Source organism: Macaca fascicularis, chromosome 5 (genome assembly GCF_037993035.2).
Source record: "Macaca fascicularis isolate 582-1 chromosome 5, T2T-MFA8v1.1".
NCBI classification, from domain to species: domain Eukaryota; kingdom Metazoa; phylum Chordata; class Mammalia; order Primates; family Cercopithecidae; genus Macaca; species Macaca fascicularis.
The window spans coordinates 143449593-143463327 of NC_088379.1; the positions used below are offsets into that span (position 1 = coordinate 143449593).

A 13735-nucleotide genomic window follows, 5' to 3' on the forward strand; every position below is an offset into this window, starting at 1 on the left:
GCATAATGTTAACAATCAAATCATACCGTATTGCCACCCATCTAACTATTCCACCTAAACAGAAGAATGGCCTTATCTTTAAAATGCATCTGATTCAAATTTGACTCTTTAGCACCAATTTATTTGAAAATTATACTTTTAATTTTTACTTTCTCATAACTATTAAGCTAACTATTCCTGGCTGGTCCTGTTGCATTATAGAGTTTTATGATCACTATGCAGTGCGGCCTGACAGGATCTATGGCAGGAACAGCCTCACTATGCTCAGAGTACATCTGTAAGAAAAGTCTCAGTTTTAAGAGGAATGATATAAACCTAGCATGACAGGGGAAGAGGGTGACCAGGTGTAGGATAAAAATACAGTTAAATTAAAACTGGCTAAGGAATCAGAGGATTTTGGACCTTGAATATCAATCATTTCAATGGCCCCATTAATGCTATTTTCAAATCTTTGAAGGTGTTGAATTTAGTATATGAATAAATGATGTATGTGTGTCCTCAGAGACAGGAATAAAACCAAAGCTGAAGAAAACGAAAATCAATTGCTATCAGTTTAAGTATAACTAATTTATTGAATCAGCCAGACTCAGTAGGATACAAAAAGGAAGAGAAAGAGAGTGAGTGAATGAGAGAGAGAGAGAAAGAGAAAAGTAAGAAAGAAAGAGAAAGAAGAAGGAAGGAAGGAAGAGAGAGAAAGAAAGAAAGAAAGAAAGAAAGAAAGAAAGAAAGAAAGAAAGAAAGAAAGAAGAAAGAAAGAAAGAAAGAAAGAAAGAAAGAAAGAAAGAAAGAAAGAAAGAGAAAGAAAGAAAGAAAGAAAGAAAGAAAGAAAGAAAGAAAGAAAGAAAGAAAGAAAGAAAGAAAGAAAGAAAGAAAGAAAGGAAGGAAGGAAGGAAGGAAGGAAGGAAGGAAAAGAAAGAGAAAGAAAGGAAGGAAAGAAAGAAAAAGAAAGAAAGAAGAAAAGAAAGAAAGAAAGAGGAAAGGAAAGGAAAAGAAAGGAAAGGAACAAGGGAGGGAGGGAGGGAGGGAAAGAAAGAGAGAGAAAGAAAGAAAAAGCAAGCAAGCAAGATTTTGCCCTCTTACCTTTCATATATACCCCTAGGATGTTTCTCTTTCCCCATCATTTGTTGGCATCTAGGACAAGCCTCTCTGCCCCCATTTAGTCACAAGAACAGTCTCATTTCAGTACTTTTCAAAGCCCTACCCAATAATATAAAAAGCTTTGAATCTTATCCTATTTGAAGCTTCTCCCTTCCCCTGTATCTGGCTGGAAATCTGAAGTGCATGAGTGATTGACCTCCTCTCTCTTCCCAGCTCCACTTCTTCTCTTCACTCCCTAGCTACTCTTTGATGGCTCCCAGGTCAGACCCAGGTAGTGAGAGAAGATTAGGCAAAAGTGGCTCAGTTGTATGTGGTTGGTTGAGTTACTTTCGGGGCTTTTTTGCTGACAGTGTCTCTCAACAGTGTTTCTGCAGATTCCGAGAAACTCTTCTACTGAAGATTCCTCTACTGCCGGTCAACCTGGGCAAGGCTGCTCCTCCAGCTGGCTGCTTAGGACTAATCTGGACTTTTGCTGGGTCCCTCTGCTGTGCTCTCCTTGTCCCTTCAGGCAGTCCTTTTGGGTGGAATCCTTTTCAAGCTGACCTACAGCCAATTCCTTTCGGTGGGATTCAAATCTAGATACTAGTAAGGACACGCATTTGCCTACAGCTGGAGCAAGTGCAGCTCATTCTATAGCTCACTCTCAAAGTCATTTTTCTTCCTTTTGTCACCAGCAAGGCACAGCTCCAGCCACAGCCTCTCCCATTAGACCAAGAGTAACTCAAGTATCACATCTTCACACATCAAGAGCTTGACCAAAACATTATTTCAGGGTTTTAGCCTGATTCTTCCTTGAAGGCTTCTCACTTAGAGTGGGATGGAAAGTACTTAATTCTCCCCTCATCCTAGTGACACAGAAAATGCTCCCCAAAGAAATGTCTTTCTGGAAGGCTTTCAACCCTGGCCTTTTATAGATGCCTGTGAATGAGTGATAACTACTGCAGGCAGGCCCAATTTAGGATCACCCCCTTTGCAAGTCTAGCGCCATGATTTAGAATGTTTTGTTCTCCAACTTTGGGCCACTGGAGACAACAGAAAATAATTTTATTGAACATCCTTTGGCTTACCTAAAAATGTTTCAATAATTCAGAGGTTCAGAAAATTTAACTATCAGCCTTGTGAACCCCTGAATAATTCAAGTCGGGACTAAATCTCTATTCTAGACTATGAGAGAACAGGTAAGTCTCCAGCATAGATTGAGAAGGTGATAATCTCTAAGGTCCTTTTAGCTCTTAGGATTTGCTGATCCACAACTGCCTCTGTCAGATGAGCCAAGAAGTCCCCTAGTCTTCAAAAACAAACAAAAGGAAGAACATCAACAGAAAACCAGAATGTGGTGCAACTCAATAAACATCTCCACATATCCTACTTGGCTATTATGTATTTGATCTCTTCTCATCTTGTTTGAGTTGGCAAATCATGATAGCACCAAGATTGTTATTTCAACTCTAAACTAAAATCTCTAGAGGGATAAAAGGAGAGTTCTGAGTTCAGATGTGTTAAGTATTAAGATAATCAGAAGAGGCTTAGAAAATAGTGACAACATTGAAACAATTAAGCAATGTGGAAATCTTTGACTCTATTTAAAAATAATTACAATAATGATAATTAAAATAATTTTATTATCTCTTTCCTTTCCTTCAGGGTCTTTCATTTCAATTGCACTTAGGCATTTTCTTTCTCAGGCTGGATTTAGTATCCTCCCTGCCCCCCAAAACTTGCTTTGGTTTGATTTCTCTCCAGTAACTGAAAGAATTAGGTTAGCTTTTTCCTAATCTTCTTGATACTGAGGTGGTCAGTAAATGCACTTTTTGCTCTCTCTGAGAAAACCTGGGCGCAGAACTTGTTACTTCTCTGAGTGGTCTTATGGAATACACACACACACACACCCCCATAAGTGTGAAATGTAGATTTGTCACCAGAAAGTGGTGCTGATCCAGACCCCAAGAGAGAGTTCTTGGATCTCACTCAAGAAGGAATTCTGGGTGAGTCCACAGAGTAAAGTGAAAGCAAGTTTATTAAGAGAGTAAAGGAATAAAATAATGGCTACTCCAGAAGTAGAGCAGCCACAAGGGTAGCTGGTTGCTGATTTTTATGGTTATTTCTTGATTACATGCTAAACAAGGGGTGAATTATTCATGCCTCCCTTTTCAGACCATGTAAGTAACTTCCTGACATTGTCATGGCATTTCTAAACTGCCATGTCACTGGTCAGAGTATAACATTGAGATCAACCAGAGGCCACTCAAGTCGCCACCTTGGTTTCAGTAGGTTTTGGCCAGCTTCTTTACTGCAACCTGTTTTATCAGCAAGGTCTCTATGACCTGCATCTTGTGCTGATCTCCTGTCTCATCCTGTGGCTAAGAATGCCTTATCTATCTGGGAATGCAGCCGAGGGGGTTTTAGCCTTATTCTACCTAGCCCCAATTCAAGATGGAGTTGCTCTGGTTTAAATGCCTCTGACAAATTTTCTAACATTTGCATAAAGAAGATGGAGAAGAAGGTTAACACTTTGCACCCTACATCAAATAATTTAAAATTTATCAGATATTCTTGCCTCTAAAACCCTGCTTCAGCTAAACTTCCATGGAAGATTATTTTCTTTTGACTTTTCACTTTCTTACTGCAATATCTTGACTTTGGATCCTTCTCTCCTCTCCCCCAGGTTTTCCTCAAAAATTTCTCATTCTTTCCTTTACATGAGGAGTCAATTCACTACCTCAGCACCTATTGTATATTTTTTATATTCAAACACATTCCAGTCGTGTTCAGCAAACAAACAGAGCCTCAAACAGCTCCTGCCTTTCTGAGAATACAATTTAGCAAAGACCTTTGGCTACTAAAACACACTGACCACAGTTTATCCTCTTCATCCCTAAGGTTTATCAAGGTAGTCATCTGAATGAGATGTTCTCCTTCTGTATTAGTCAGTTTTCATGCTGCTGATAAAGACATACCCAAGACTGGGAAGAAAAAGAGGTTTAATGGACTCACAGTTCCACATGGATGGAGAGGCCTCACAATCATGATAGAAGGTGAAATGTACATCTCACATGGCAGTAGAAAAGAGACAAGAGCTTGTGCAGCGAAACTCCCCTTTGTAAAACCACCAGATCTCATGAGACTGACTTACTATCAGAAGAAGAGCACAGGAAAGTCCTGTCCGCAAAATTCAGTCACCTCCCACTGCATTACTCCCACGACACATGGGAATTCAAGATAAGATTTGGTGGGGATACAGCCAAACCATATCATCCTGTCCCTGGCACCACCCAAATCTCATGTCCTCACATTTCAAAACCAATCATGCCTTCCCAACAGTTCCCCAAAGTCTTAACTCATTTCAGCATTAACTCAAAAGTCTACAGTCCAAAGTCTCATCCAAGATAAGGCAAGTGCCTTTCACCTACGAGCCTGTAAAATCGAAAGCAAGTTAGTTACTTCCTGGATACAATGTGGGCACAGGGATTGGGTAAATACAGTCATTCCCAATGGGAGAAATTGGCCAAAACAAAAGGGCTACAGGCCCCACGCAAGTTCAAAATCCAGTGGGATAGTCACATCTTTTTTTTTTTTTTTTTTTTTTTTTTGAGATGGAGTCTCGCTGTGTCGCCCAGCCTGGAGTGCAGTGGCGCGATCTCGGCTCACTGCAAGCTCTGCCTCCCAGGTTCACGCCATTCTCCTGCCTCAGCCTCCCGAGTAGCTGGAACTACAGGTGCCCGCCACCATGCCCGGCTAATTTTTTTTTTGTATTTTAGTAGAGACGGGGTTTCACCATGTTAGCCAGGATGGTCTCCATCTCCTGACCTCGTAATTCGCCCCTCTCGGCCTCCCAAAGTGCTGGGATTACAGGCGTGAGCCATTGCGCCCGGCCAATAGTCACATCTTAAAGCTCCAAAATGATCTCCTTTGACTCCATGTCTCACATCCAGGTCACGCTGATGCAAGAGGTGGGCTCCCACAGCCTTGGGCAGCTCCACCTCTGTGACTTTGCAGGGCATAGCCCCCCTCCTGGCTTCTCCTTTCCTGACATTGAGTGTCTGTGACTTTTCCAGGCACATAGTGCAAGCTGTTGGTGAATCTACCATTCTGGGGTCTGGAGAATGGTGGCCCTCTTCTCACAGCTCCACTATGCAGTGCCCCAGTAGGGACTCTGTGTGGGGATTCTGAACTCACATTTTCCTTCTGTGCTGCCCTAGCAGAGGTTCTCCATGAGGGCCTGCCACTGCAGCAAACTTCTGCCTGGGCATCCAGGCATTTCCGTACATCTTCTGAAATCTAGGCGGAGGTTCCCAAACCTTAATTCTTGACTTCGGTGCACCCGCAGTCTCAACACCAATAGAAGCTGCCAAGGCTTGGGGCTTCCACCCTCTGAAGCAACAGCTTGAGCTTTACCTTGGTCCCTTTTAGTCACAGCTAGAGCAGCTGGGATGCAGGGCACCAAGGGCGTCACACAGTAGTGCCCCACTCTACTGGTACCAATTTACTGTATTCATCAGTTTTCATGCTGCCGATAAAGACATACCTGAGACTGGGAAGAAAAAGAGGTTTATTGGACTTTTCAGTTCCACATGGCTGGGAAGGCCTCTCAGTCATGGCAGAAGGTGGAAGGCATGTCTCACATGGCAGCAGACAAGAGGAGAGAGCTTGAGCAGGGAAATTCCCCTTTTTAAAACTATCAGATATTGTGAGACTTATTCACTATCACAAGAACAGCCTGGGAAAGACCTGCCCCCATGATTCAATTACCTTCCACCGGGTCCCTCCCACAACACATGGGGACACAGCCAAACCATATCACCTCGCATTGATACATGTAATCTTCATGAAATAATGCAAATTTTCTTTTTGCTTTGTTTCTCTGTTCTGACAAATGAAGCTAAGTGGATAATGTGGGGTATTATTTTCGTCGGTAGTCACAGTAATCACGTTCAACCAGATGGCACAAATATATGAGGAAGCAGTTGTGCAAAGTGAAGAGGGTTCTTGGATCTCACACAGCTTCCCTGTGCTCTGCATTTTGAGTTTCTGAGTCAGCAAGCCCTGAAGACATCACCAATAGGATGCTATTTCTTCCCAGGGTCTGCCCACATTTCTCATGGCTCCAAGAACTACATTCCACAAGATTATTTTTATGTCCAACCATACATCTAGAAACTTGTTTAGATGGAAATAATGACAAAAATGACCCAGATGATTATCCTTTGAATTTATAGGGCACTTTTCTGAAGGAATCCAAATTCTTCTAAGGCTAGAAGATTCCCCGTCACTTCTCCTCCCTAACCACCATATTCCAAAAAGTAGTGATTATACCTATACACGCAGACTTATTTCAAGAATTTAAATAATTTTTAAAAAGTTAACCATAAATACAGAGTCCTGGCATGTTCCACCCATACCCAGCGCCAGGAATTATGAAATAGGAAGCTGGCAGTGAGTTATGGTGCCTACTGTGGTTGTAAAGTGGTTTACTTTCTGCCTGAGTAAAGCATTAAGACATGCGTCAGGTATCATTAGGGAAGTTGTTCAGCAACTGTCAGCCCCCAAATAATTACAGACCATGGTTTCTTCTAAGATGTGCTCCCTACTTTCCACCATGGCGGTAACTGCCTTACACCACCTGTTCCATCAGCATTGCATGCGAGAATGTGAGGGACAGGCCTGCTGCTTGCCTGAGGTTAATGATTACCCTGTGGATTTTCTCTACGATTTACATATTCTAATGTTTTCCTGCTGTGTATGATCACCTGGCAACTTTTGCAGGGAAAGAAAGAAGTGCACTGTAGGTCAAAATTACCCATAGACTTTCTCACTGACTCTGAGTGTGTGTGGATGTGGGTGTCGGTGTGTGTGTGGTGTGTGTGTAATCAACAACACTGCTGCGGTACATTTGAACCACATTGGAAAAGAAGGAACCAAAGGCGAGAAAATGACTTGAATCGAAATCATCTCTCCAAGTGTGTTATTGATCCATAGAAGGAATGTTCTTTTAGGGTTGCAAAACGACTTTCCTGAGGGCTATGTGCATACTGCTTAGGACAGATATTACTGCTCTATATATTTAAATTGATGTTTTGCAAAATAAACACACATAAGCACATGACATTAACCTTTGTCAACATTCCTTAAATACAGGCTTTACTAAGGAAAGCACGGGTCTTCGTGTGGTTAAGAGACCACAATTTTAGCCTAGGAAAGGTAGTCTTTATGTTGAGAAAATGAAAGCCCTTTGAAGATTAATACTTCTGCATGTCTTCATTCACTTTACAAGGGCACAACCGTGCTGATTCCTGCACGGTAGCAATTTAAGAAGAGTAAGCATCAGCCTCACCTGAGAGAGATGAACCATGATATAATCTTCCCCAGATTGCCCCCATTCTCCAGCCTCCCACAACTTCCCAGTTCACTACAGTAATACACATCTCCTCCAGACACTTCTGAGAGTTGAGGCTGGACATCTCAGTAAATACGAACAGAGCCTCTTTCCCAATAAGTTGGCTAATTTAGGTTAGTACATTAAAATTCCCTGAAATGGTATTTGGAGTCTCTTGGAACATTTTATTCCTTAGGCAAATGTGGCCCAAAATAAAATTGCATTTCCCCAAAATGCATCCGTTCCAAGGTTCAGGCCCATCCGCAGAAAAATACAGCTGCCTCTCTGTGGCTTACCCTGCCTGGATCCCTAATGAGGCTCTAGCTAATCTCCAATTCCTATAAGCGGCTCATTTCTTACTACATCTTGGGCTTACAGCTGTGTGGCTTTTGGGATGAGATTCTTTTTAAAAAGCTATGTTGAAAGGCAATCCATTTGATCAGAGAGTAATAGCCTGACTTCATCTTTTATCAGTTCCCAGTGATACTTGGGCTGCAGGTGGAATCCCGCAGTTACCTTGTTTAACATTAAAAACAATTTCATTTTCCTGCCAGAAGCTGGTCTTACTGATCATGTTGCTGCTTAGAAGCCTGGAGAATCATGACTTTTACCTAACTTTTAGTAGTGAGAGATGGCAGATAATCCTAATTAAGAAAGAAACACAGATGGGGAGAAAGACTGCAATGCAGAACAAGAATAACAAGTCTACTGTAGTAGTGATTTCCATAATCCAAAAGAGAAAGGGAAATTGTCAAGGCAGCAGGAATTTCTTTCAAGAGCAGTCTCTACCCCAAGAATAAAGTAGAGATGCAGCTGAACTTACTCAGATCCCCTACTTCTTTCTTCAGTACAGTTGAGGATTTCAATTTAATCTAGTGCTGCAAAACCAACAGTTCAGTAGAAAACACCACCGATTCTGAAGGAAAAATCAGTTTACTATTGCATTAACTATATTTAAATTCAGAAGGTCTGAAGACATTTTCCCAAAGGAATTACTTGTTTTCTTTACTTCAAATCATTAGTTAAATCTTTTCGAAGATTTAACATTGATATAGGAACTGTCAATGCCTGTAGTCCTGTGACTTGCTGGAGTTGATAGTCTGCTGACTTGGGTGTCTAATACTGTTGTCAAATGATTGAATGCTTATTAATTATATCCCTGGGCAATGGCCATGGCCATTACCCAGGGTAGCATAACATGAATGCTAAATCCGAATATAGCACAGAGAAAATCTAAGATTCTTGATAAATCAGAACATATTTGTATATATGGCTGTCAAAACAGATAATAGATCTTCTATGTACAAGCAACAAAAAACAAGAAGCAAATCTATCTCTAGAATTAGAGAAGTCATGGCTTTAGGTCAGCTAAACCTAACTCCATGTAAACACATGAAGAGTCTATGTTGCCTTCTAGATAATCCATATATTCACAATTTGAGTGGTTTATAACATATACAACCAACTCAATAACTCACAAATGGATAAAGTTGTGGAAATTGATCAAAGAAATACTAAACACCAAGTATCTCTTTTGACACTGAAAATTTACAAAAATAGTCTTTAAAATTCAGAATCCAAAGGACTATTAATGAGTCTAAAGGTCCTGTAACCGAATGTAGAGAGAAATCTGGGTTCTGTTTTGGCTAGAAAGGGATAGTGAAACAATTTCAATTGATTGACTATTGCATATCACACATTTTATATATAACTGTTTTACTTCTCATGGCAGTGCAGATATTATTGTCTTCATTTTAAAGAAAAATAAATTGGGACCAAGATAATAGTAATAACACTTACAAAGATTGTTTTTATTACTATTAGAGTTAACATTTGGAGGAACAATATGTCAGTCAACCATACTAAGTCCTTTAACTGTATTATCTTACAGGAACCTTTCCAGAAAAGGTCAATATTTTCATCCTCAATTTATAGATGAAGAAATTGAGACTTGCAGAGTTAGAATAATTTGCCCAAAATTACACAGCAAAAATAATAAGGCCGAGATTAATAAATACCATAGTCAATAGTTGCAGCTCTTTCAGAATTTGTCTAGCAGGATTTCTAGTTTTTACCAGAAAACCTCCCACAAAAATAAAACCAAATAGCAACACCACCAACAACAAAACCCAGTCACTTCTACTAGGCCACAACCACCAATTGGGACAGATATGATATGCTTTACTTGCTATAAATCTGATAATTTTTCAAGTTACTAGTAATGTGAAATGTAATGGTCCTCTGTAAATTACCAGTAACAAGTGCAATAATTGAAAGTACATGGTATTCACTAGGAAAATAAAGGCAATATTTAAAGTATGAAACCTAGACCAGGCCCAGTGGCTCACACTTATAATCGTAACCCTTTGGGAGTTGATTGCTTGAGGCCAGGAGTTTGAGACCAGCCTGGGCAACATAGTGAAACCCTGTCTCTACAAAAAAACCCAAAAACTTAGTTGGGCGTGATGGAAGACACCTGTAGTCCTAGCCACTAGGGAGGCTGAGGTTGGGGAGGAGAGACGATTTGAGCCCAAGAGTTTGAGATTGCAGCGACCTATGATTGTGCCACTGCACTCCAGCCTGGGCAACAGAGCGAGACCCTATCAAAAACAAATAAATAAATAAAGCATGAAATCTAGTGTCAGGTATTTGTGGTCTAGTCAGTGACATACTCAGCAGGAGTATTACAGTTGTTAGTCCCTGCATTAGTATAGCAAATAAACAACTTCCTTGAATTTCTTACCAAAAAATTTCATGGTGATACCAATATTGCTTTGAGCACCAATAAATACATTCATAGCTCATTTATCCTCATCAGTTAACCTTCATCTTGTAAAAGCACAATTAACTGTTGACTTCATTATTAAAGGTTGTTCTCAATTTCAAGAGTGGGGACCCTTGAAGATTTTGCCAGCCAAGGTTACATTTGTTTTTTGATTATTGCTGTCTCAGTAAAATTATGAAATGCTGGCCTAGCACAGTGGCTCACGCCTGTAATCCCAGCACTTTGGGAGACCGAGGCAGGTGGATCACCTGAGGTCAGGAGTTTGAGACCAGCCTGGCTAATGTAGTGAAATCCCATCTCTACTAAAAATGCAAAAATTAGCCAGGCCTGGTGGCACGCACCTGTAATCCTAGCTACTAGGGAGTCTGAGGCAGGAGAATCGCTTGAAATCAGGAGGAGGAGGTTGCAGTGAGCCGAGATTGCACCATTGCACTCCAGCCTTGGTGAAGGGTGAAATTCCATCTCAAAACAAAAATATACATTTTATATATATATATATATATATATAAAATTTATATGAAATACCTTAAGATCTACAAATTGATAAACAAAAAGTTCCATGAAGAAGTTTGGAAACATTCTTGAATTGTCCTAAAACACCTACAGGATTTCAAAGTAATTTGCCAGACATGTTTTCTAACGTTGGTTTTGTAGTCTCTGGGGTTTTTCTACTTACTGACTGCATGAGGGGCCCAGGAACTATTAGAGTGTGCCTACAACAGTGTGTGTCTCTCTACTTCCCAGGCTCCCTTGCAGCTGAGTTGGCCATATGACTGACAGCAAGCCCTGGAATGCAGCCAGAAGTGACAGAAGCCTCATTCACACCATACTCCTAAAATATTCCAAGAAATTTCCCAAACCCACTCTCTTTAGTCCATGCATCTGGAAGTGAAAATTTTAGAAAGGGTAAAGTCACTTAATGGAAGGGGCACAGGTCTAGCCCCTTGGAGTCAAGCTGTCCAACTAGAAATTCTGCATTAACATTTGTGGGTGAGTATTAACCTTTGTTGGGCTAAGTCATAGAGAATTGTTTTAATTGCAGTCAGCCTGATTTTATAGTGACCTTGGATCCAGAATATTACTTAGATATTACTAGTATCTACTTCATAAAGTGTCTGTGAGGATGGAATACGATAATGAACTCAAATGTAAAGCAACTCCTTCTTTACATGAGTTTGAGTCTGTAGTATATAAACTATAAGTTATGTGTTCTATGATACATGCCTCTAAAAATAAATACACATGCAATTATATATATACACACACACAAGTATATATATATATATATGTTTGTAAACACACACCTCACTCAGTCCATATATTTCTCCACTGTGAATAAAAATGTATAGAAAGCGAGCATTCTTTAGGATGACCATTTGGTGGTTACCAGACATAGAAAAAGACAGTAATAAAATATAAATTTTAGGACGCTCTTTTGGTGATTATGCCAGATTCCTACCAGCATCTTTCCTCACCAGATCAATGGAACAGAAAATTCAATCATGTAGACTCATAGAATGGCAAGCCTACAGAGTGAATGAACTCAATATAGCTCTTTATTATCAAAAGATGAGAACTAGAGAATTCAGGTTTGTGTCCCAATATGATAGCCTCTGCACGTTATTATAAAGCAAATGTGAGCTTTTCCCAAGATGGAAAACTATTGTGACTGATTTCTGGGACTTTTAGAAGCCCTTCTATATGCAACTGAATTAAATAGCCAAAGAACTCTTCCTAACAGTGGCTATTTCTGCATCAGTTAGTAGAAAATAAGGATCACAATTTTAGAAAAGATCCCAACACTTTCTCACTAGAAGTTAGAGTAATCATCAGAATGACTAGCCTGAGTAAAATCAGTTATACCTATAGGTTTTCAGAAGTAAAAACATGTCTTTTGAATTTGCTTTTTTTTTTTTTTTTTTTTTTTGGTTAAACAAACATATATCCCAGAATCTAAAGTAAAATAAAATTAAAAAAAGAAAGATGGACAAAGTACACTACGCGGTTAATTACCACAAATAAAATACACATTGCCAATAAACAGAAGAAATAGTTAACCAAAAAAATTTTCTAAAATTTAGTTTATCTTAAGGCAATCTGGGGAGCTTGGACATTGGGTATATACAAATACTGGGACTATTTAGGTAATCCTATCACAGGAACCCAACATTTTTCACTTTTCTCCAGTTCTGTTAAAAAAGAAAGGAAAAATATGTATACTCAGTACAACATTCACCTAATACCACCAAGGGCATTGTTTACATGTGCAGTAGATACCAGTTATAGTGTTGAATATAGAAATGTGTACATATGAGTTATACAGTTCCTATCCAAAAGTCAGGAGGCCCAAGATCCAGGAAGAGTTGATGTTCTTTGTAACATATGACATCAGATCACAAAAAATACAAGAACAGTTTTGTTAAATAATTTTCTTGAGTACTAAAATTTTATAAAATTATTCTATTTTTAAAATATGTTATCTTAATATACATAGTAATACTTTGAAAAATTGCTTGACTGTATCAGATATATTCCTATGTATATAGTTTTCTAGGAATACCATAACAAAATATCAAAAGCTGGGTGGCTTATAGAGCAGAAATGTATTTTCCCACAGTCCTGGAGGCTGGAGGGCCGTGTCCAGGGAGCAGCAGGGTGGCTTCTTCTGTGGCCTCTCTCCTTGACCACCCCTTGCAGTGTTTTCACGTGGTTTTTCCCTCTGCACGTGTATCCCTGGCATCTCTCTGTGTATCCAGATGTCCTTTTTTTGTAAGTACACCAGTTAGATTGGATTTGGGGTCCACCCTAATGGCCCTATTTTAAGTTAATCATCTTTTTAAAGACTCTCCAAATACAGTCAGTCTGAGGTACTGGAAGTTAGAGCTTTAACATATGAATTTTCAGAATACACAATTCAACTCCTAACACCATGTCAAGAATTAAATAATATAGGAGAATATAATGGAATAATCATGGACCTTAGGGGAAATTGTATTACAAACAAATTCCCGGTTGATCCAGAAGTAGATGCATCCTATGGTGGTTTTTAATCCAATGGGGGTCTTCGCCACTGGCTAAGTCATTTAAGAACATGATGAGCATCTTCTTCAGGCCAGATACTGTGGCAGGAGATGTACACGTCAGCAACAGTCCCCATTTTGAAGAAGTTCAGAACCCAGTGAATACCCAGGAAAAGACATGAACTGTACAAATTTAATGTAATAATAAATAAGCACAACCACAGAAGAATAGACAGTGCATTAGAAGAGCAAAGGTAACTATATCATTCTTCCTGGAAATAAGGAAATTTCCACAGCATAAAGGACACTTCAGTGAAATAAGAAGTTGAGCAAGAAGAAGAAAAACGAAGAAAGACCATTTCCAAGAGAGGAAGCAATCTAGGTGAAGTTTAAAAAGTGGCTGTATGCCTAGATGAAGATGTAAGCTAGAGAATAATGATGATTTGGTCAGAAGAAGGA

General features: G+C 39.6%; 1 long non-coding RNA gene and 1 other non-coding gene across 2 annotated transcripts in view; both read left to right on the plus strand.

Annotated features, from left to right (window-relative positions):
- LOC141410338 (uncharacterized) overlaps positions 1 to 13485 on the plus strand; it is a 32316-nt gene extending 18831 nt beyond the window's left edge. The window contains exon 2 of the long non-coding RNA XR_012435113.1: positions 11001 to 13485. This is a non-coding gene — a long non-coding RNA (uncharacterized lncRNA). The remainder of the gene's footprint in view (positions 1 to 11000) is intronic.
- On the plus strand, positions 9496 to 9558 carry LOC123573766 (U7 small nuclear RNA). The gene has a single exon (XR_006698500.2). It is a non-coding gene; the product is annotated as a U7 small nuclear RNA (small nuclear RNA).
- Positions 13486 to 13735: the final 250 nt, after the last annotated feature.